The sequence below is a fragment of the Salmo salar genome, chromosome 09 (genome assembly GCF_965601325.2).
Source record: "Salmo salar chromosome 09, fSalSal1, whole genome shotgun sequence".
NCBI classification, from domain to species: domain Eukaryota; kingdom Metazoa; phylum Chordata; class Actinopteri; order Salmoniformes; family Salmonidae; genus Salmo; species Salmo salar.
Window position 1 is genome coordinate 67959207 of NC_138299.1, and position 24769 is coordinate 67983975.

General features: G+C 40.4%; 1 protein-coding gene across 1 annotated transcript in view; it reads left to right on the forward strand.

Moving 5' to 3' along the window:
• The window catches only part of LOC106611587 (leucine-rich repeat and immunoglobulin-like domain-containing nogo receptor-interacting protein 2), a 470887-nt gene that overhangs the window by 156124 nt on the left and 289994 nt on the right, over positions 1–24769 (forward strand). The window contains exon 3 of the mRNA XM_014211957.3: positions 9211–9311. The gene's annotated coding sequence lies outside the window, so the exon portion shown is untranslated. The remainder of the gene's footprint in view (positions 1–9210; positions 9312–24769) is intronic.

Below are 24769 nucleotides of genomic sequence, written 5' to 3' on the forward strand. Positions count from 1 at the left end.
TACGCTATAAAGGGCTGCCATATCTTCACGAATGTATTATGTCTGCCAGAGATAAAATGGCGAATCCTTTCTATATGTTGCAAACTGGTGACTTCAACTAACCCGGTTTTAAAAACAGATACAGTCTCCTCATTCCAATGGCTTCAAATATTTATTTTTGGAATAACCATGCCATATTGCACAGTCTTCTGTTACCAGTGGGTTAAAGCCGTTAGGTGTTGTGACCTTCCTAAAACAGCACTGTCCGGGGCTGGTATGAGGTTACAGCTGTATACTTCTGAGTAAGACTTAAAAATCTATCTATACTGAACGTAACATGTAGAGTGTTGTCCCATGTTTCATGAGCTGAAATAAAAGATCCCAGAAATGTTCCATACGCACAAAAAGCTTATTTTGCTCATATTCTATGCACAAATTTATTTACATCCCTGTTAATAAGCATTTCTCTTTCGCCAAGATAATTCATCCACCTGACAGGCATGGCATATCAAGAATCTGATTAAACAACATGATCATTACACAGGTGCACCTTATGCTGGGGACAATAAAAGGCCACTCTAAAACGTGCAGTTTTGTCACACAACACAATGCCACAGATGTCTCAAGTTTTGAGGGAGTGTGCCAGTTGGCATGCTGACTGTAGGAATGTCCAACAGAGTGTTGCCAGATAATTGAATGTTCATTTCTCTACCATAAGCCGCCTCCAAAGTCCTTTTAGAGAATTTGAGAGTAAGTGCAACCGGCCTCACAACCGCAGACCACGTGTAACCATGTGTAACCACATGTAACCACGCCAGCTCCGGACCTCCACATCCGGTTTCTTCACCTGTGGGATTGTCTGAAGATGGGGTTGCGGGGTAATGAGGAATATTTCTGTCTGTAATAAAGCCATTTTGTCGAGAAAAACACATTCTGATTGGCCTGGGCCTTCTCCCCAGTGGGTGGACCTAGCTCCCAAGTGGGTGGGCCTATGGCTGCTCCCCTGCCCAGTCATGTGAAATCCATAAATTAGGGCCTATTGAATATATTTAAATTGACTGATTTCCTTCAATGAACTGTATTTCAGTAAATAATTTGAAATTGTTGTATTTTTCTGTCTGCCTATCTGTCTATCTATCTATCTATCTATCTAACCTTTATTCATCCAGGTGAGTCCCCATTGAGACATAAATCTATTTTACATAAATGCGGGGTGATGCTGTTGCCATTTTCATTCTGTTCAACTAAGGCACCTCTCCTAAAATGACACCTTTATTTAGCCTCAAAATAAAGTGAGTGATGAGGGACACCAGAGACATCCTTCTTAATGCACTCGCCATCAGGCTTCAGCCCTGAATCCACCCAAAAAACATCTATTCTCATTTGGAAAGCTTTAATGCTGATCCCTTTGACCGTGTTATCTCCCTACCTGGGCCATTTCTGTGCCGCTGATTACAGTCCTTAAGGGACTCTTATTAAGTATTTTCTCCAATTAAGCTGAACTCATTTGCCGCTTCGCAATTCCTCCACGACTCCAGTCTTCCAAATCGTCCAATGGCGGATTATTCCAATCTGTGGTGGGGCTGCAGTCTTTCGTGAGTCATTTACAAGGCAATGAACGGATGGGAAGCCTCGGTTTGATTTTGAGAGCAATTAAGACTTGTTTGTTTGTTTTCCTAGAACATTGTCAGTGCACACTCAGGTGAACTAAGCTATAATTGGCATACCATCGAAAAATCTGATGTTTTGACATGCTGGAACTACAGGGGGAAACACAAGACCAATGCTCTGAAATTCCAGGAATGTAATAATTGTGTTGTTCAGCAGACCAGACCTTTGCCTCTTTTGTGTAATGGTTTCCTACAGTATATTGCAGGCCTATGTCCCAGTCAATTTCCTTTCTGCTTTGTCAAGCTGAGTTTAAAAAGTTGTACCGGAACTTTAACTTGTCCATTTTGGAGATTGGCATTCTGCTGACCAATTTGGAGATTACAAGGAAATGCTGTCTGCTCTAAAGCCACCACAGATTTGAGTGCCCACACTGCTATCTTAGATTGCCACATTGGAAACTTACTGTGGATTTCCTGGATGACCAACAGCCATCGATTTCCAGCCTGCACAATGAAGGAGCGGCTTAATTTCTTAGTTCAATGTGTGCACCTCAGTAGCAGAACTGAAAATGACAAAGAGAGTGTTAAAATGGAGGACCCGACAGCCTTTTTAGCTGGTGTGGAGCAGAAAATCAGGAGATAAAATAGGTGGTATGTCTTTAGGCCTAGAGTACACGTGATGGAGAAGACTGGATCCACATTTATATTTTAAAAATTAAACAGATGCAGACATTTAAAAAAAAAAATTTTGGGGACAAATTACTTAACTTGGTTAAAATATTAAACTTATTTGGCCAATACTATATGTTCACTAGACTAACTAACCGCTCCCCATGAAGGAGGTGGAAGGGGATCCTAAAAAGACCTGCGGAATGGCAAAAATCATTCACACATTTAAAGCTAGAATCCTTAGTTGCTGCATCCATTTATGTACATACACATTTATTTGTTTTTATTTCACCTTTATTTAACCAGGTAGGTTAGTTGAGAACAAGTTCTCATTTACAACTGCGACCTGGCCAAGATAAAGCAAAGAAGTGCGACACAAACAACACAGAGGTACAACATGGAATAAACAAATTAAACACTGAGCCACAGTCTTCCCTGTGGCTCAGTTGGTAGAGCATGGTGTGTGGGTTAGATTCCCACGGGGGGCCAGTACAAAAAAATAAATGCATGAAATTAAATGTATGAAATGTATGCATTCACTACTGTAAGTCGCTCTGGATAAGAGCATCTGCTAAATGACTAAAATGTAAATGTAAAATGTGCAGAAGATGAATGTGCAAGTAGAGATACTGGGTGTCCCGTGTGGCTCAGTTGGTAGAGCATGGTGTTTGCAATGCCAGGGTTGTGGGTTTGATTCCCACGGGGGACCAGTATGGAAGAGAAAAAAAAGGTATGAAATGTATGCATTCACTACTGTAAGTCGCTCTGGATAAGAGTGTCTGCTAAATGACTAAAATGTAAAATGTGCAAAGGAGCAAAAAAAGAAATAACAATATGGGGATGAGGTAGTTGGATGGGCTATGTACAGGTGCAGTTATCTGTGAGCAGCTCTGACAGGTGGTGCTTCAAATTAGTGAGGGAGGTATGAGTACGTTCCAGTCATTGGCAGCATTGGCATACAGTAATGATACATACCCATAGATTCGAGAAGAATTTATTTATGAATGCCTCATGAGCTTAGTTCAACTGTCGTACCCCGTCCAAAATAAAAATACAAGCTTGTTATATTCTCCAATGTTTGTAAACAAAGTAAATGTAAACAAACACTGTATAGACTCAAAATATGACTTGTTTGTTTGATGATGGCGCTGCCGGAGATGGCAGCATCGCGACTAGCTCTTAAGAAACTCTGCAGTATTTTGTTTGTTTATGTACTATTTTTAACGATATTAGCTCAGGAATTGTTTTGTGTCATTACATACAGCTGGAAAAAACTATTGGATATTAGAGCGGCGGTAAATCACCAGAACGTCAAGCATTACGACCAGGATTATGACTTCCCTGGAGTGGATCCTTTGTTTGCTCTCCCCAAAGCAATTGAACTCAATCCAGAGGCTGACCCAAAACAACGCCTGTGGAGGAATGGTACTCGAGGCGGTCTTCTGGTCCGACTTAGGAAGCGTGCACACCACCCACCGCTCCCGAGTATTTTACTCGCTAATGTCCAATCTCTGGATAATAAAATTGATGAGCTCAAGGCTAGAGTCGCTTTTCAGAGAGACCCCAGAGATTGTAATCATACTCTGCTTCACGGAAACATGGCTCTCTCGAGATATACTGTCTGACTCTGTAAAGTTGGGTTCTCAGTACAATTCGCCGACAGGAACAAACATCTCTCCGGGAAGCAGAAGGGTGGAGGTATATGTTTTATGATTAACGACTTATGGTGTAACTGTGATAACATACAGGAACTCAAGTCCTTCTGTTCACCCGACCTAGAATATCTCACAATCAAATGCCGACCGTACTATCTCCCAAGACAATTTTCATCAATAATAGCCACAGTGGTCTATATCTCCCCCCCCCAAGCGGATACCACAACGGCCCTCAAAGAACTTCACGGGACTTGCAAACTGGAAACCACATATTTTGAGGCTGCATTTATTGTAGCAGGGTTTTTAACCTCTCTAGGGTCGGTGGGAGGAAATCGTCCCACCTACGTAACAGCCAGTGGAATCCTGTGGCGCGTTATTCAAATACCTTAGAAATGCTATTACTTCAATTTCTCAAACATATGACTATTTTACACCATTTTAAAGACAAGCCTCTCATTAATCTAACCACACTGTCCGATTTCAAAAAGGCTTTACAACGAAAGCAAAACATTAGATTATGTCAGCAGAGTACCCAGCCAGAAATAATCAGACACCCATTTTTCAAGCTAGCATATAATGTCACAAAAACCCAGAAGACAGCTAAATGCAGCACTAACCTTTGATGATCTTCATCAGATGACACACCTAGGACATTATGTTAAACAATACATGCATGTTTTGTTCAATCAAGTTCATATTTATATCAAAAACCAGCTTTTTACATTAGCATGTGACGTTCAGAACTAGCATACCCCCCGCAAACTTCCGGTGAATTTACTAATTTACTCATGATAAACGTGCACAAAAAACATAACAATTATTTAAAGAATTATAGATACAGAACTCCTCTATGCACTCGCTATGTCCGATTTTAAAATAGCTTTTCGGTGAAAGCACATTTTGCAATATTCTAGGTAGATAGCCCGGCATCACAGGGCTAGCTATTTAGACACCCACCAAGTTTAGCCCTCACCAAAGTCAGATTTACTATAAGAAAAATGTTATTACCTTTGCTGTTCTTCGTCAGAATGCACTCCCAGGACTTCTACTTCAATAACAAATGTTGGTTTGGTTCAAAATAATCCATAGTTATGTTCAAATATCCTCTGTTTTGTTCGTGCGTTCAAGACACTATCCGAAGTGTAAAGAAGGGTGACGAGCACGACGCGTTTCGTGACAAAAAAATTCAAAATATTCCATTACTGTACTTCGAAGCATGTCAACCGCTGTTTAAAATCAATTTTTATGCCATTTTTCTCGTAAAAAAGCGATAATATTCTGACCGGGAAAGCGTGTTTACGTTCAAAGAGAGAGAAAATAAAAACATGGGATCCCCTCGTGCATGCGCCTCAGTCAGATTGTCCTCTGATAGACCACTTACCAAAGGCGCTAATCTTTTTCAGCCAGGGGCTGGAGTTACATCATTCAGCTTTTCCCCGGGTTCTGAGAGCCTATGGGAGCCGTAGGAAGTGTCACGTTACAGCAAAGATCCTCAGTTTTCAATAAAGATAGTCAAGAAGAACAAGAACTTGTCAGACAGGCCACTTCCTGTAAGGAATCTTCTCAGGTTTTTGCCTGCCATATGAGTTATGTTATACTCACAGACACCATTCAAACAGTTTTAGAAACTTTAGGGTGTTTTCTATCCAAAGCCAATAATTATATGCATATTCTAGTTACTGGGCAGGAGTAGTAACCAGATTAAATCGGGTACGTTTTTTATCCGGCCGTGCAAATACTGCCCCCTATCCCCAACAGGTTAACAAAGCAAATTTGAAGAAAAGGCTCCCGACATTCTGTCAACATATTGATTGTCATACTCGCGTTGCTAAAACTCTCGACCATTGTTATTTATACAACCTTCCAGAATGCATCTAAGGCCCTCCCCCGCCCACCATTCGGCAAATCGGACCACGATTCCATCTTGCTCCTCCCTTCCTATAGGCAGACACTCAAATAGGAAGCACCCGTGATGAGGACTATTCAACGCTGGTCTGACCAATCGGAATCCATGCTTCAAGATTGTTTTGATCATGCGAACTGGGATATGTTCAGAGTAGTTTCAGAAAATAATATCGACACATATACCGATACGGTGAATGAGTTTACCAGGAAGTGCATTTGAGATTTGTACCCACTGTGACTATTAAAACAAGCATACCCATAACATCATGCAAAAACCACCATGCTTGAAAATATGAAGAGTGGTACTCAGTAGTGTGTTGTGTTGGATTTGTCCCAAACTTAATGGTTTGTATTCAGGACAAAAATCTATTTTTGCCACATTATTTGCAGTATTACTTTATTGACTAATTGCAAACCGGATGCATGTTTTGGAATATTTTTATTCTGTACAGGCTTCCTTCTTTTCATTGTGGAGTAACTACAATGTTGTTGATTCATAATCCGTTATTTCCTATCACAGCCATTAAACTCCGTAACTGTTTTAAAATCACCATTGGCCTCATGGTGAAATCCCTCAGTGGTTTCCTTCCTCTCTGGCAACTGAGTTAGGAAGGGTGCCTGTATCTTTGTAGTGGCTGGGTGTATTGATAGACCATCCAAAGAGTAATTGTTAATAACTGCACCATGCTCAAAGAGATATTAAATGTCTGCTTTTTGTTGAACCCATCTACCAATAGGTGCCCTTCTTTGCTAACAATTGGAAAACCTCCCTGGTCTTTGTGGTAGAATCCGTGTTTGAAATTCACTGCTCGACTGAGGTACCGTACAGATAATTGTATGTGTGGGGTACAGAGATGCGGTGGTAATTTAAAAATCATGTTAAACACTATTATTGCACATAGAGTGAGTCCATGAAACTTATTACGTGACTTGGTTAGCACATTTTTGTCACGTCCTGACCAGTAAAAGGGGTTATTTGTTATTGTATTTTGGTCAGGGCGTGGCAGGGGGTGTTTGGTTTGTGTGTTTTGTGTTTTTGGTTTATGTTCTAGATTATCTATTTCTATGTGTTTATCTAGCTTGTCTATTTATATGTTAGTTTTGTCAATAACCTCCAATTAGAGGCAGCTGGTTGTTGTTACCTCTGATTGGAGGCCAAATTTATTTGTGTGTGTTTTCACTTGTGTTTGTGGGTGGTTGTTTCCAGTATAGTCTGTGCACCTTATTGGACTGTTTTCGTATTTTGTTTTGTTTAAGTGTTTTTCTCTTTAATAAAAAGAAGATGATCAATATACCCGCTGCATTTTGGTCCACTCCTTACGACGAACATGACAATTTTTACTCCTGAACTTATTTAGGCTTACCATATTGACTCAAGATATTTCAGCTTTTTATTTTTTATTAATTTGTCACTGATCTAAAAAAATAATAATCCACAATGACATTATAGGGTAATGTTTGTAGATCAGTGACGCAAAATACAACACAAATGTGGAAAAAGTCAAGGGGTGTGAATATTTTCTGAATGAACTGTATATGATTACCAGACCAGTTCTTCACATTCCAAACAGAATGTTTGATGGGACCAGCGATAGCATAGTTAAGTTAGCAAACATGCTAGCATCAAACTTTGTATCAAAAATATATTCATATGGGGAGAAATGGAGCAAAATGTCCAAAGTCAGAGACACAGTTGGAGTTTAATTTATATTCAAAAGACAATTATCCCCATACAGCCTTGTTTAATTGTAGGCTATGAGGAAAGTGTGGTTTTTCTTAAATACAAGTACTATTTGGGTTTATACTGGTTGATGTAGCCTATATTGGCGACCACACCAGTTGAACAACCAACGCTGTATGGAACACAAGTTAGACTCTAGATCTTAATCCAATTGTCGAGTGTTATTAAGTGAATTCCTCGATGACTTGATACTAGGAATTGTATTATTCTTCAGTCATATTAACATATCAGTGGCTTATCCTCTGGGAGCAAACCCATCTCACTCACTGACATGGCGTGCAATTCATTTTATTACCTATTGTCACATTTTTTATCTTTTATCAGGTTTATCTACACCTGGGACTGATAAAAGCAACATAACAAGAAGGTCATCGTAATTGTCTTTCATCACTTCTCTAAATTTAATTTAATATGAATGAGATAAATAGTAGTCATGCTCACAATGGGAGTGTGAATGCACCTCAACATTTACTGTATTCTGTCCAACATTGCATCATCCTATTAACATCTCATTAAGTATTCCTCACTAAATGCTTCAAGCAAACTGAGTCTCCTCCCCCTCATTAGGCAGATCTATTCTGTAGCATCCCGGGACTATTAATTTAAAAAACTGGTTGACTAATCATGTACAGTTGCGGCCCAATATATTGACAAATTTACACTTTTCTTAAATGGTTCCCTATTTCTTCTAAAATAAGTTGAAATTAAAAACAACTTTTGGTTACCACACCTTGTAATTGGATTTTCTATACTGCAGAACCAATTTTATTTTAAATAAATGTATGTATACAATTTTAGTTTACAAAAAATGAAGACAAATGTCTCTGGCACTGGGGACTTGAATGTATGCAAGACATCATGAAATCGGCAGATTATGAAAGTGTTTTGAAGTACAATGTTCAACCCTGTGTCCAAAAACTGTATCTCTATTGAAGGTTGAGGGTCTTCCAGCAGGACAACAACCCAAACACATATCAAAAGAAACCTGGAATGATTCAAGAAAAAACGTGAGACTGTTCTGGAGTGATCAGCAAAGAGACCAGATCTGAATCACATCCATAACCTACGGTGGGATCTGATAACAGCAGTTGGCGGAGGGAACCCCTCAAACAAGAATTAGAGGCAATTTGCTGCTGAAGAGTGGGCCAAATTGCTACTAGAAGGTGCAGCAAGCTCATTGATGGCTACAAGAAGCATTTGTTGGCAGGCTGTGCAACCCGGGTGCCAATAATTTTGTAATGCCATAAATTGTGGTCAACAGATTAATTCCATCCCTTCCCCTGCTTTGATACTCATGTTAGTGTCCTAAACATGACAGTTAGGAGTTAAATCAGGATATTCTCTCATAAAATTCCTTGGCCAGTCGGTCGGGTTACAGTGCCGAGAGAAATTAGGATTTAATGAAGCGTCCCTTGGCAGCCGTTTGGGCAGAAAAACGATCAATCCGCCCAAGCGTTGAAGGAAGATACTGTGCATGTCAGAGGTCTTTTCCTTCTTCAACTTAGTGGCCTTCCTCTGTCTTCCTTGGGCTGACAGTCTTCAAGGATGTTTATCTTGGTTCGATTGGCTTGTTACTGCTTAGACTTGTGCTAGTTCCGAAAAGCTCCTACTGTATGTCTGCTTAAATTTCTTCTCTTTTTTATTATTACAGACATTGGAATCTTGAAATAAGTGACCTGTGTATTCCACTGGGGATTTTTAACTACTCTTCAGTTACACTCTATGGACATCTACTATCAGAGGCCCTGCCAGGTAAGGAAACAATATTTATCTTCACATTTTTTATTGTACTCATATTTACTGTAAATATTCCCACACATGTCATTTTTTGATGGGTCAAGGAATCTTGTTATCAGCTAAAATTATTTTACAGTAGGTATTCTAGAGGAAATACAGTGAGGGAACAAATACAGTGAGGGAAAAAATTTGATCCCCTGCTGATTTTGTACGTTTTCCCACTGACAAAGAAATTATCAGTCTATAATTTTAATGGTAGGTTTATTTGAACAGTGAGAGACAGAAAAAAAAAAAAAAATCAAGAAAAACGCATGTCAAAAATGTTATAAAATGAATTGCATTTTAATGAGGGAAATAAGTATTTGATCCCTCTGCAAAACATGACTTACTACTTGGTGGCAAAACCCTTGTTGGCAATCACAGAGGTCAGATGTTTATTGTAGTTGGCCACCAGGTTTGCACACATCTCAGGAGGGATTTTGTCCCACTCCTCTTTGCAGATCTTCTCCAAGTCATTAAGGTTTTGAGGCTGACATTTGGCAACTCGAACCTTCAGCTCCCTCCACAGATTTTCTATGGGATTAAGGTCTGGAGACTGGCTAGGCCACTCCAGGACCTTAATGTGCTTCTTCTTGAGCCACTCCTTTGTTGCCTTGGCCGTGTGTTTTGGGTCATTGTCATGCTGGAATACCCATCCACGACCCATTTTCAATGCCCTGGCTGAGGGAAGGAGGTTCTCACCCAAGATTTGACGGTACATGGCCCCGTCCATCGTCGCTTTGATGCGGTGAAGTTGTCCTGTCCCCTTAGCAGAAAAACACCCCCAAAGCATAATGTTTCCACCTCCATGTTTGATGGTGGGGATGGTGTTCTTGGGGTCATAGGCAGCATTCCTCCTCCTCCAAACACGGCGAGTTGAGTTGATGCCAAAGAGCTCCATTTTGGTCTCATCTGACCACAACACTTTCACCCAGTTGTCCTCTAAATCATTCAGATGTTCATTGGCAAACTTCAGATGGGCATGTATATGTGCTTTCTTGAGCAGGGGACCTTGCGGGTGCTGCAGGATTTCAGTCCTTCACGGCGTAGTGTGTTACCAATTGTTTTCTTGGGGACTATGGTCCCAGTTGCCTTGAGATCATTGACAAGATCCTCCCGTGTAGTTCTGGGCTGATTCCTCACCGTTTTCATGATCATTGCAACTCCACGAGGTGAGATCTTGCATGGAGCCCCAGGCCGAGGGAAAGTGACAGTTCTTTTGTGTTTCTTCCATTTGCGAATAATCGCACCAACTGTTGTCACCTTCTCACCAAGCTGCTTGGCGATGGTCTTGTAGCCCATTCCAGCCTTGTGTAGGTCTACAATCTTGTCCCTGACATGCTTGGAGAGCTCTTTGGTCTTGGCCATGGTGGAGAGTTTGGAATCTGCTTGATTGATTGCTTCTGTGGACAGGTGTCTTTTTTACAGGTAACAAGCTGAGATTAGGAGCACTCCTTTCAAGAATGTGCTCCTAATCTCAGCTCGTTACCTGTATAAAAGACACCTGGGAGCCAGAAATCTTTCTGATTGAGAGGGTCAAATACTTATTTCCCTCATTAAAATGTAAATCAATTTATAACGTTTTTGACATGCGTTTTTCTGGATTTCTTTGTTGTTATTCTGTCTCTCATTGTTCAAATAAACCTACCATTAAAATTATAGACTGATCATTTCTTTGTCAGTGGGCAAACATACAAAATCAGCAGGGGATCAAATACTTTTTTCCCTCACTGTAGTTATAGTTATGGTATTAGTTTCACCAACTAGTCAGAAATGGAGTAAATACAATACAGTGCCTTCAGAAAATATTCAAACCCCTTGACTTATTCCACATTTTGTTTTGTTACAGCTTGAATTTAAAATTCATTACATTTAGATTTTGTGTCATTGATCTACACACAATACTCCATATTGTCAAAGTGCTTCTGCATCTGCATTGCTTGCTGTTTGAGGTTTCTGTACAGCACTTTGTGACATCAGCTGATGTTTTTATTTATTTTATTGTACCTTTATTTAACTAGGCAAGTCAGTTAAGAACAAATTCTTATTTTCAATGACGGCCTAGGAACAGTGGGTTAACTGCCTTGCTCAGGGGCAGGACGACAGATTTGTACCTTGTCAGCTCGGGGATTCGATCTTGCAACCTTTCGGTTACTAGTCCAACGCTCTAACCAGTAGGCTACGCTGTAAAAAGTGCTTTAAAAATACATTTGATTGAAGTGGAAATATGTTTTTAGACATTTTTACAAATTAATGAAAAAGGAAAAGTTTAAATGACTTTTGAATGACTTCCACATCTCTGTACCCCAGACATAATTATCTGTAAGATCCTTCAGTTGAGCAGTGAATTTCAAGCACAGATTAATGACAAAGACCAGGTATTACAATTCCTTGAAACAATGCCACCTACTGGTAGATGTGGGGGGGAAAGCAGACATTTAATATCCCTTTGAGCATGATGAAGTTATTAATTACACTTTGGATGGTGTATCAATACACCCAGTCACTACAAAGATACAGGCATCCTTCCTAAGTCAGCTGACGGTGAGGAAGGAAACTGCTCAGGGATTTCACCATGAGGACAATGGTGATTTTATAGAGTTAAATGGCTGTGATAGGAGAAAACTGAACATTGCAGTCACTCCACAATACTAACCTAAATGACAGAGTGAAAAGAAGGAAGCCGGTACAGAATAAAAATATTCCAAAACATGCATCCTGTTTGCAATAAGGCACTAAAATAACACTGCAAAAAATGTGGCAAAGAAATTAACTTTTTGTCCTAAATACAAAGCTTTATTTTTGGGGCAAATCCAACACATCACTGAGTAGCACTCTTCATGTTTTCAAGCAAGGTGGTGGTTGCATCATGTTATTGGTATGCGTGTCATAGACAATGACTAGGACATTTTAGGATAAAAAGAAAAGGAAAAGAGCTAAGCACAGGCAAAGTCCTAGAGGAAAACCTGGTTCAGTCTGCTTTCCAACAGACACTGAGAGAGAAATTAACCTTTCAGCAAGACAATAATCTAAAACGCAATGCAAAATATGCACTGGACTTGTTTACCAAGACGACATTGAATGTTCCTGAGTGGCCTAGTTACAGTTTTGACTTAAATCTGGCTTGAAAATCTATGGCAAGACTTGAAAATGGCTGTTTAGCAATGATCAACAACCAACATTGTTTTATATTAGTGTTATTTTCCATTAATTAAAAACATTGACATTACAGAGTATTTTGTGTAGATCACTGACCAAAAAAATTACAATTAAATCCATTTTAATCCCACTTTGTAACACAACAAAATATGGAAAAAGTCAAGGAGTGTGAATACTTTGAAGGCACTGTATACCACCTGCTTCTTTAGAAAATAGAGTTTGATTTATTTGATCTTTGACCTGTTTACTGATCCTTTGGCACCTCTGAGGGACATTATCCTCCAAAAGGTATACATGACAGAAAATTACTCTGAGATGTCAAACGCGTCAAGTCAACATGCTTAAATGCTAAATGCTCAGTTTCAAATGCCAACCCTGTGTTGTATGTGTATGGCCCAACCAAATTCCAAACAGGGTTCTGAGTTCTCTTGAGCTTTGTCCCCCATTCTCCTTTCCCGTCACGTTTTCAATAAGCACCCTGTGAGGATGTGGCAGGGAGAGATTGGGACTGTTTGGAAATAAATTTGATCATGTCGGAAAAGGAACCGCTGCCGGACGAGATGTGGGGAAAAATAAAATGTCATATTCCCAAACACTTCATCGACATGAGGTGTAACAGACTTCTCTTCTCTTTCTCCCATCTGATTTCCACTTTCATCCATTTTAACATCTAGTATTGTCATAATGTAGCAATAGAACCAAGAGTACTCTCACAGATCACTGTTACAGTTTAATTTAGTTGCAATACATTCCTACGAAGGGTTACACTTGAGTTGGATGGAAGACAGCGGTGGCGGTGAAGTAAAACAGGAAGCACAGACACTGTGTGTGTCATTATGTGCATGCATTAAAGGTGTTGTCTGTGTTAAAATACAGGGCTAAAGTTTTGCTATGGCAGGATAAATCTAGCAAAAATGTGCTCCCAGCTGCATAGATGGCATCAGCATGGCCCGGGAGGCTGATTAATTCATTTGCTGTCTCACTTCAATGTGAGTGTCATGGCAGACCGGGGATGGTTGGTTGGAAGAGGTGGAAATATGGCTCTGGAACTCTGGATTCAGTCAAACCTGTAGAACATTTTTTGACGCAGTATCTTTGTTTAAACAGTCACTGCACTGAAATCAACCTATATGTCTTATTGTGATTGGAGAGGAGCCTCTAGAACACAAGACCATTGTGCAATTCTATTTGACAACAGGGAAATGAAATATATTGCACGCACCAGCAATGTGGGTTTGATTGAACTCTGCCTCCAGGAGCTGTTGACAGCTTATAGGGTCACATGATTAGACTGCTGCACAACCTTTGCTTCAAGACCAGCATGTTCATGTGTATATTAACAACAACCATTTGCCGTTGAGTTCAAACTTAATTGTTTTATTGCTATTTTCAATCTACCTACAGTATCCGCCTACGTTTGTTTTTGTTATTCACATATCTGGTTTCAACAGACGCCAATGCTCAGGAGGGCTAGCATCAACAAGTCCAAAACAGCTGGCCATGCATTTGTATATCAAACAATTGTTTGATATTACTCATGGATCAAGAAATATTTGAACAATATTCGACTGTGGTTATGGTTTATTGGAACCAATATAAAGGCTTGATTAAGCCATTAAAGACACATCTGCCATCCTAATTTCTTTTTAATTTGGTGAGAACTCGGCCGCATATTGCTACGGTGGATCTGACATTTTAATTAAGTAAGGGCTGTAAAAATGATTACTACTACTACCGGGGTGCAGAAGGGCCATTGCTCACAACGCTATGGAGAATGGGGAACTAGTGGTCCAAAATGACACCCCCATGCCAAGACCATTCCCTACCATAGAGCATTTAGATGACGTATTTTTGTACATTCAATGGCAATAATTACCTGTGTGGTCTCATGAAATGCACTAGCCATGTCCAAAGTCTTTTTCAATGGTTGAATATGGCATGTTTAATAACCTATTGAGTTTATTACATCAATGCATTTAAATCTATATAGGAATGTTTTGTTTTCTTTTTTTTACGCTAAATCCCTCTTGAGAATATACTTTTTTATATAATGTTGCATAATGTTGCCTTTGGCATAAACAGTGGAACTGAAAATAGAACTCAGTGGCCTTCAGATTAATTTGCCACACAGAATCCAAACTTGAAACACAGGAGGTAAAACACTGTAAATAGGAATGGTAGATGTGCATATTGAAGCAGGGAAGATTAATGTAGCATGTTACATGGGTTATGATAAGTCGATTAGATCCAGAGGTGGAGAACAGACAAGACTGAACATTTACTGTAAAGAATGTATTTTTCTTCATACTGGGTGAGATTAAATACGGTACGTATATGGGAAGTAAAACGATGAAAGAGTATGGAACTGCATGCCTTTTGAGTGCATTCACAGGATATCTAAATCCAATCACAAAGGAAAGCATCTTCCCTAAAGAGATACAATATGTTAGTTACTGCTGGGACTTGAGACCGTGCAAATGTATCATTACAATGACACCACTTCATTCGCATGCAAGCAATGCATTGCACAGTTTGACGACCTATTCTCACCTTGATAGGCTCACTCAATGGTCTTTGATTATTTGACAATGACAGTCACAAGATACTGTCAATCTCTTTTTGACAAACTGTTCAGTTTGCATGTAAAGAAAAAAAACACATTATTTAAGCAGGTGAATCACTTGAGTTTATTAGCAGGCTACATTACAAATCTTGTGTAAGATATTCAGCTCTGCAAGGTGTGCATTGCACTGCTTGTCAATGTGTGGTTTCTGTTCGAGCAGGCAGGACATGCCCTTTGGCAGACGAATGTACAGCGGTGGGTGAAGGCTGTCTGAATGGCACCTATCTCACGGTTGAGCTGCCAGGTCTGTCTGATGTTTCAAACCCAGCAGAGAGCAGCTTTCTAGCCTTTCAGAGCCTGGATAGCTGCCTTCAGGGCCCTGGACAACCCCTGTGTATGCCTTGCTGAGGAAACTGTCCACATGCTCAGAGCATTAATGAATGCCCCTCTCCCCACAGGTGTGATTACCACCTCTGAGGTTTTAGAGCTTGAGTTAGTCACCTCATACAAGTACTTGGGAGTATGGCTAGACGGTACACTGTCCTTCTCTCAGCACATATCAAAGCTGCAGGCTAAAGTTAAATCTAGACTTGTTTTCCTCTATCGTAATCGCTCCTCTTTCACCCCAGCTGCCAAACTAACCCTGATTCAGATGACCATCCTACCCATGCTAGATTACGGAGACATAATTTAAAGATCGGCAGGTAAGGGTGCTCTCGAGCAGCTATATGTTCTTTACCATTCGGCCATCAGATTTGCCACCAATGCTCCTTAAAGGACACATCACTGCACTCTATACTCCTCTGCAAACTGGTCATCTCTGTATACCCGTTGCAAGTCCCATTGGTTGATGCTTATTTATAATACCCTCTTAGGCCTCACTCCCCCTATCTGAGATATCTACTGCAGCCCTCATCCTCCACATACAACACCCGTTCTGCCAGTCACATTCTGTTAAGGGTCCCCAAAGCACACATATCCTTGGTTCGCTTGGCTTTTCAGTTCGCTGCAGCTTGCGACTGGAATGAGCAGTAACAACCACTCAAACTGGACAGTTTTATCTCAATCTCTTCATTCAAAGAATGGACACTCTTACTGACAGTTGTGGCTACTTTGCATGATGTATTGTTGTCTCTACCTTCTTGCACTTAGTGCTGTTGTCTGTGCCCAATAATATTTGTACCCTGTTTTGTGCTGTTACCATGTTGTGCTGCTGCCATGTTGTGTTGCTACCATGCTGTGTTGTCATGTGTTGCTGCCATGCTATGTTGTTGTCTTAGGTCTCTCTTTATGTAGTGGTGTTGTCTCTCTTGTCCTGATGTGTGTTTTATCCTATATTTTTATAACATTTATTTTTATTTTTAACCCCATCCCCCATCCTTGCAGTAGGCCTTTTGCTTTTTGGTAGGCCGTCAAGGTAAATAAGAATTTGTTCTTAATTGACTTGCCTAGTTAAATAAAGGTTAAAAAAAGAAATATAAATCAACACATTCTGCAAGCTGATTTTGTTCTAATCACCACAGCCTTCATTCTTAAGGCATTATAACCCTACTCTCAACAACATATTTCTCTGGTGTTATTGTCTTCTTATTGTATTCTGGTTTAGCACTGTCTTTAGAACTTTACAATGCATATAAGTAAGTTAAAGTCAACATTTACAGTATACTGATGTTCTATGTCCAGTACACAATGTTGGCAAAACAGATCCAATTGTAGAACTTTTCGTTTGAAGGAACAGCTGAATTGCTGAAGAGACTTATTATTTGACCAACCAAGGTGCTTTTTGTAGATATTAGTATGGTACTTTCCCTCGTGGATTGTCAAGTTGTGCTGTGCATTATGTGCAGCGGTTTGTGTCAAGCCCTTGCAGCAATGTGAAACAAGGTAACGGTTCCACTTGTTGTTGGAGGTTCAGGAACTGCAAAGGTGGAGGTTTGTAAGACCAGCAGCCAATTCCCATTTGAGAGCTTTGTCAGAAGAAGCTCAAGCAGGGATTTCTGGAGGGAGAATGGAATTGGGGTTGAATTATAAAAATAAGACTTTTTGAGTACATTTTTTTATACTGAAAAACAGATAAGTGAATCTATTGAGACATGCACATCTTTGTCTTGACCTTTGAATTTTGAGCAGTTACCCACTTAGATATCCTATAGGGATCCTAATGAATACTAAATAAGATTTTGTGCATTGTTGGATAAGCACATGTTCGTAGACAGAGGTATGAGGTAAGTACATTTCCACATTTTCCTTTACAACCATATTCTATTCACAGTTACAAGACTGAATTCAACTCAGTGGCATAAGCCATTATTCACAAATAAACTACCGACCTAGACATTGTGACACTTGAGCGGAGGACTCTGGAGCGGGATCTCAAAAAGCTAACATTCATTTGGCATGTTGTTGCATAAACAGTCACTAATATTATATATAGGATCTTAATTTGATCTGTATTGTCACAGAAAGATAATTCTGCAGCAAAAGGATTTGAACATTTAGTCCATAGTGTTGCATGGTGTGTATTCATGGATGCCAAGGGAAACAAGGCTTCCCCCAAACATTTGACCAAGTAAAAAAGAAAAACCATACAAAATAATGAATCTTTCATCTCTCTGTGTTTAAAAAATGTCCTTCAATTCACAAGAGGCTGAATATATCTCACCGGAGAAAGCTTCCAAGAGAACAAAACTGTATTAGTACTGTATGTGTAGCCCAAATATCTGATGCTGTCTTTATCCCTTGATAAAAAAAATAATAAACTGAGCAAAAAAATAAATGTCCCTTTTTCAGGACCCTGTCTTTCAAAGATAATTTGTAAAAATCCAAATAACTTCACAGATCTTCATTGTAAAGGGTTTAAACACTGTTTCCCATGCTTGTTCAATGAACCATAAACAATTAATAAACATGCACCTGTGGAACGGTCGTTAAGACACTAACAGCTTACAGACGGTAGGCAATTAAGGTCACAGTTATGAAAACATAGGACACTAAAGAGGCCTTTCAACTGACTCTGAAAAACACCAAAAGAAAGATGCCCAGGGTCCCTGCTCATCTGTGTGAACGTGCCTTAGGCATGCTACAAGGAGGCATGAGGACTGCAGAGGTGGCCAGGGCAATAAATTGCAATGTCCGTACTGTGAGACGCCGAAGACAGCACTATAGGGAGACAGGACGGACAGCTGATCGTCCTCGCAGTGGCAGACCACGTGTAACAACACCTGCACAGGATCGGTACATCCGAACATTACACCTGCAGGACAGGTACAGGATGGCAACAACAACTGCCCGAGTTACACCAGGAATGCACAATCCCTCCATCAGTGCTCAGACTGTCCGCAATAGGCTGAATGAGGCTGGACTGAGGGCTTGTAGGCCTGTTGTAAGGTAGGTCCTCACCAGACATCACCAGCAACAACGTCTCCTATGGGCACAAACCCACCGTCGCTGGACCAGACAGGACTGGCATAAAGTGCTCTTCACTGACGAGTCATGGTTTTGTCTTACCAGGGGTGATGGTCGGATTTGCGTTTATCGTCGAAAGAATGAGCATTACACTGAGGCCTGTACTCTGGAGCGGGACCAATTTGGAGGTGGAGGGTCCGTCATGGTCTGGGGCGGTGTGTCACAGGCAATCTCAACGCTATGCGTTACAGGGAAGACATTCTCCTCCCTCATGTGGTACCCTTCCTGTAGGCTCATTCTGACATGACCCTCCAGGATGACAATGCCACCAGCCATACTGTTCGTTCTGTGTGTGATTTCCTGCAAGACATGAATGTCAGTGTTCTGCCATGGCCAGCGAAGAGCCCGGATCTCAATCCCATTGAGCACGTCTGGGACCTGTTGGATCGGAGGGTGAGGGCTAGGACCATTCCCCCCAGAAATTTCCGGGAACTGGCAGGTGCCTTGGTGGAAGAGTGGGGTAACATCTCACAGCAAGAACTGGCAAATCTGGTGCAGTCCATGAGGAGATGCACTGCAGTACTTAATGCAGCTGGTGGCCACACCAAATACTGACTGTTACTTTTGATTTTGACCCCCCCCCCCCCCTCTGTCTATGGAACTTGTTCAGTTTATGTCTCAGTTGTTTAATCTTGTTATGTTCATACAAATATTTATACGTTAAGTTTGCTCAAAATAAACGCAGTTGACAGTAAGAGGACGTTTATTTTTTTGCTGAGTTTATATTAACAGCTAATTGGTGTTGAGCTAAACTGAGTGAGCTCAGATGTGAATGGTCCTGCCACACCAAATGTCATTGACAGATTATTTATATTTTTTTGCATCTCATTGTGCTAGATAGCTAATATCGGCACATTCTTAAAATACCCATGGATGGAAATAAGAATTTGGACTTGTGGTTTTACTTAATTCTCCAGACTGGCCAATGATTATTTCAGCGTTTCTGATCCAACCATAAATGTATACATTGTGCCCCTGGCCTGAGAGAATGGAAGTTCAACATGTACAGTTGAAGTCGAAAGTTTACATACACCTTTGCCAAATACATTTAAACTCAGTTTTTCACAACTCCTGACATTTAATCCAAGTAAAAATTCCCTGTCTTAAGCCAGTTAGGATCACCACTTTATTTTAAGTATGTGAAATGTCAGAATAATAGAGAGAATGATTTATTTCAGCTTTTATATCTTTCATCATATTCCCAGTGGCCTTTCAGGTTATGTCGATATAGGACTTGTTTTACTGTGGATATAGATACTTTTGTACCTGTTTCCTCCAGCATCTTCACAAGGTCCTTTGATGTTGTTCTGGGATTGATTTGCGCTTTTCGCACCAAAGTACATTCATCTCTAGGAGACAGAATGAGTCTCCTTCCTGAGCGGTATGACGGGTGCGTGGTCCCATGGTGTTTATACTTGCATACTATTGTTTGTACAGACGAATGTGGTAAGGATGAACCAGACTTGTGGAGGTGTACAATTGTTTTTCTGAGGTCTTGGCTGATTTCTTTTGATTTTCCCATGATGTCAAGCAAAGAGGCACTGAGTTTGAAGGTAGGCCTTGAAATAATTCCACAGGTACACCTCCAATTGACTTAAATTATGTCAGAAGCTTCTAAAGCCATGACATAATTTTCTGGAATTTTCCAAGCTGTTTAAAGGCACAGTCAACTTAGTGTATGTAAACTTCTGACCCACTGGAATTGTGATACAATTAATTATAAGTGAAATAATCTGTCTGTTAACAATTGTTGGAAAAATGACTTGTGTCATGCACAAAGTAGATGTCCTAACCGACTTGCCAAAACTCTAGTTTGTTAACAAGAAATTTGTGGAGTGGTTGAAAAATGAGTTTTAATGACTCCAACCTAAGTGTATGTAAACCTCCGACTTAAACTGTAGCTGTAGGCCTGGCGCATCGTTGCCCATGAAAGGAAGTTAGGTTAACGAGCAAGCAATTTTGCCAGGTAGCCTAGGACAACAAAAACTAAAAGTGTGTACTGTATGAAAGTCATAGACTGTTTAGGCACCATGAAAGAGACCAGGATGGCATTGCCATTTCTCTGCAAGTAGGTTCAGTCAACATGTTTTTTCTACTTGCAAGCACGCACGCACACACACACAAACACACACATAAATCAGTGCCATAGACAGCCACACCATATTTAGCTAACTGTGCGCTGATTGGACTACATAGTTTTTGGTATCTATTAATTGTTACTGTATTAGACTAAGCATAGGTGATTAGATGATTCTGAAGTTGAAATGATGCTGGATTAGTGGAGGCAGCGCCTGTTTTCTTTGCGATTTACGGTAATTCTCCATGGTTCTAAATCAATAGTTTAGTAGTCCGGAAATGTCAGAAATATTAACTTGCTTGACCATGCTGTAGGTTGCACTACTAGTTGCATGATTGGTTAGGCAATTAGCTTGTCAAAATGAGGCTACATGAAATGTGGAATACCATTAATATAACTGTGTGTTAGAGCTGGTTTTCAGTGAATTATGAACATTACATTACGAAGCGCTCAGCAACACATCTGTACCTAATTTACAAACACACACACACACACATTGTGACATCATTAGAAGGATGACTCAGTACAACATCAACATCTCCCGTTAACACAGGGGACATTCATATGATTACACTTCCCAACACTACCTTACACTTCCCAACACTATGTTAACAGAGGCGCAAAATGGCGGATCCCATTACCCACCATGCTGTGCTGTTTCTCGCCTATGGGCTCTCCCTGCTCTCCCCATCTCATCCTTATTTTCACCACAGAATTAAATTCTCACACGAGCCGGGGCTTTTTTATGACAAGTGTGAATCAAGCACATCATTATTTTTTCTTTCCCTTCTGCCTTTGGTGCTTCTGTCTCTCTTTGTCTGTACTCTTAAACTCCTCTTGTTTCCATTAGCGGCAGCACATTATGGTCGCTATTATCTCACGCTCGGTGTGATTGGGGATGGAGCTGTACAAAGCAAAGCCCTTCTCTCTTGTCCATGCCCATTGCAATGAGGAGAACCAGGCCCATTCCCTCTCAAAACAAATAAAACCTGCTCTCTGCTCCTTGCACTGAGAATACCCCTTTCATTTTTGTCATTACTTTGTGCCTAGTGGAGGTGCAGCTGTTGTAGGTGGATAATACACAGAGTGAGTGCTCATGATCGTCCGTGCCTGTTCTGTCAGGAAAATGATGGTAGCATTCTGCTTTTGAGGGAAGACACCTCATGTATTCCACATAGGTTCCCAACCAAAGCTAAGAATAAGAGATGGATCCCTATTGTGTACAAAACACAAAATATCTTCTGAAACTCAATGTGCATATTTTGGATACTCTTCATGTAGTCATCAATCATGGTATTTCATTAGCACAGTAAAATAATAGAGTCCAAAAACAAACTGTAGGCTATTTACCTTCATCATTATTTATGTTGTTCGGTGCTATGAATCGTATGATGAAGCACTTTGTAACAGACATGTTGCACCGTATAAAAACCTGTTGAACTCTCCACTATGGAGACCTCCTGACCTGTGAGGTTAATGGGAGCACTGCTGTAGACACACGAAGAGAGAATACGGGACCCACAAGTAATGAAACACCATTCAATGTCTTGTCATTGTGTGTCTTTTGAGTGTCCCTTTAGCGAAAGCGTATATCTTAAACCACCCGCTCAATAACTAAGTTCTGCTCTTATCTCAGGTGCGGGGAAAAGATTTAGAGTGGGGAGGGGAGTAGTTCTCTCTTTCTCTCTCTCTCTCTCTCTGGGTGAGATACCTCCGTGGCGGGATTGTAAAGAATTATGGCAGACAGCTATCAATGATTTCATTGAGAGATTACAATAGAGGCAGACGTTAATAACATGGCCCAGCATGTGACATTGGATGGTTTATTGATAAGGCCACTAAAGGCATTGAAAACACAAGGAGGGGGTGACAGATTGTTGCACGGATAGCGTATAACCTCACAGGGAGCTTATAAATGGCAACGATGTGTCTATTGGTCCTATCTTTGACACACAAATGTTCTTTCACCTTTTATTTCAATTATATGAAAATGTGAAAATATGCAAGGCCTACACATCTTTGTTCTGCCCATGTTCGACCAGTCAATATTATCATAGAAATATGTATAATATGTTATGTTCAGTTATTATCATTGTTATTTATTTTTCAAGATGTGTTGTCACACCCTTTTATGCATGACATTTTGTGGACGGTATCGTCTGACTGTCGTCTAATTAACTAAGAAGATGAATGGGCGATGTCAATGTTGTTCACTCCATCATTGCAACAAATGACCGAAATCAAATTCATCTTCCGAGAAGATTGCGTCTAATGTGCATTACACTTCCAACACTTTCTTATCGCTTTGAATAAAGGGAGAACGTGCAAGTAGCGAGTGGATGGGTGTGTGTTGTTGAGCTACACAATATGCAAAATGGCCTTATTGTGGTAGTAAAATTTTAACTACACAATATGCAAAATGACCCTATTTTTGGTAGAAATATTTTAGCTACACAATATGCAAAATGGTCTTATTGTGGTAGAAATATTTTAGCTAAACAATATGAAAAACGGCCCTATTGTGGTAGTAATATTTTAACTACACAATATGAAAAACGGCCCTATTGTAATAGTAATATTTTAGCTACACAATATGGAAAATGGCCCAATTGTTATAGTAGTATTCGTAGTAGATATAGTACCGCTTAACCACAGTAACAGAAATAGCAATGGACACCTAATATCATAGTCCTCAATTCAACAGAGAGGAAATATCTCAACTGCTTTCATAATTTCCATGTCATGGAAATAATCCTAGCACAGGGGAAGAGGAACACCCTAGTGATATAACTCTGAGTGATTAAGTTTTCCCCAAAAAATGTTTTTTACACTTATCCATGCAGACACTTGATATTTGCTCTGTTGTTTTTTTCCATTTGAAGTTCTCTCTGCCTCGGTTCTTCTTCTCCCCCCATTCATATCTTTATTTATTCCCCTCATATGCTGTGTATCCAAGATTGAAAGACATTTGTATGAGAGACTGTTAATTTGTACTACAGACAGCTGAGAAATGCAAATTAAACTACATTTCTAAAGCTGTGCTAACTTCCGTCTGTTTGAAGTGCCGTGCCCTTCATTACTATGGTGCTTGGCCTTTTTTTGGGGGGGGGGATTGGCCCGCTTGTTTGTTGTCATAAAATATTTAAGCCTCTGTTTTGGCTATTTGCACAGTCACATTCATGTTTGCAGAAATGCTAATATGGTGTTTGCTTTCTTATTTGCTTTTGTACTCTATAGTGTGAGAAAGCATATATTGTAATACTTGAAGAGACAGAGACTAAACTAAGAACACGAACTGAAAACTCCTCAAATGAATCTACCAATATACAGTAGGCCTACAGTATACCTAAATGAAATTGTATGGCATGATAGGTTTACTGCGCTACCTTATAGGCCGGGATTCAATACGTGGAGTGCGATATTTAAAAGTAATTTCCGATTGAGCCAACATCTGCAGTTGCTAAAGGTCATCACACAGGAGGAGAAGATTCAGTGTGACACCATATCGGACAAGGATATAAACAGAACAATGAAAACACAGTTTTACAATGGCTATAGGGTCATGTTTATTTATTCGTCCTCTTCGTGGGGTGGACAAACGTCGCGGTCTCACAAAAGTAAGGGGAACTGGCTCGAGTGAAAAGTGCAACCCTCAGGTGGGGAGCACTGCACTAGACCACAATAGACTTCAAGGTTTCCCACCTTTTTCCAAGCAAAGATTATTTGATTGGGCAGACATACAAATGTCAAGTATTTCTGCGTAAGCGGAGTTGTGGACACCCTGGGGGAAAGTCTCTCCCTCTCTCCCTCCCTCCCTCCCTGCCTCCCTGTCTCCCTATCTCTATTTGTGCTGTGGCACGCAGGACCTGTCCTCCACGTTCCGAGGCTGCCGTGGTAACACGCCGTGGCAGTTGCCGAGGACGATGGCTGGGGGGGCGTTATATGATGTAATAATTCCAGCCATTGCCCCTTGTCCCCCAGAGGGGTGTGGGTGTGGACGATGAGGGTGGGTGGAGGGAGGTACAGTCTCTATCAGAAGGAGCAATGGTCAGGGTCACATGAAGCTGTTAACCATTAACTTCCGGTGGTCTGCCTACCCCCTGGAGAGGAGATTAAATCTAAGACATGTCACTCTGAGATGGACAGGTTGACTCTTTGACCCTTAGATGG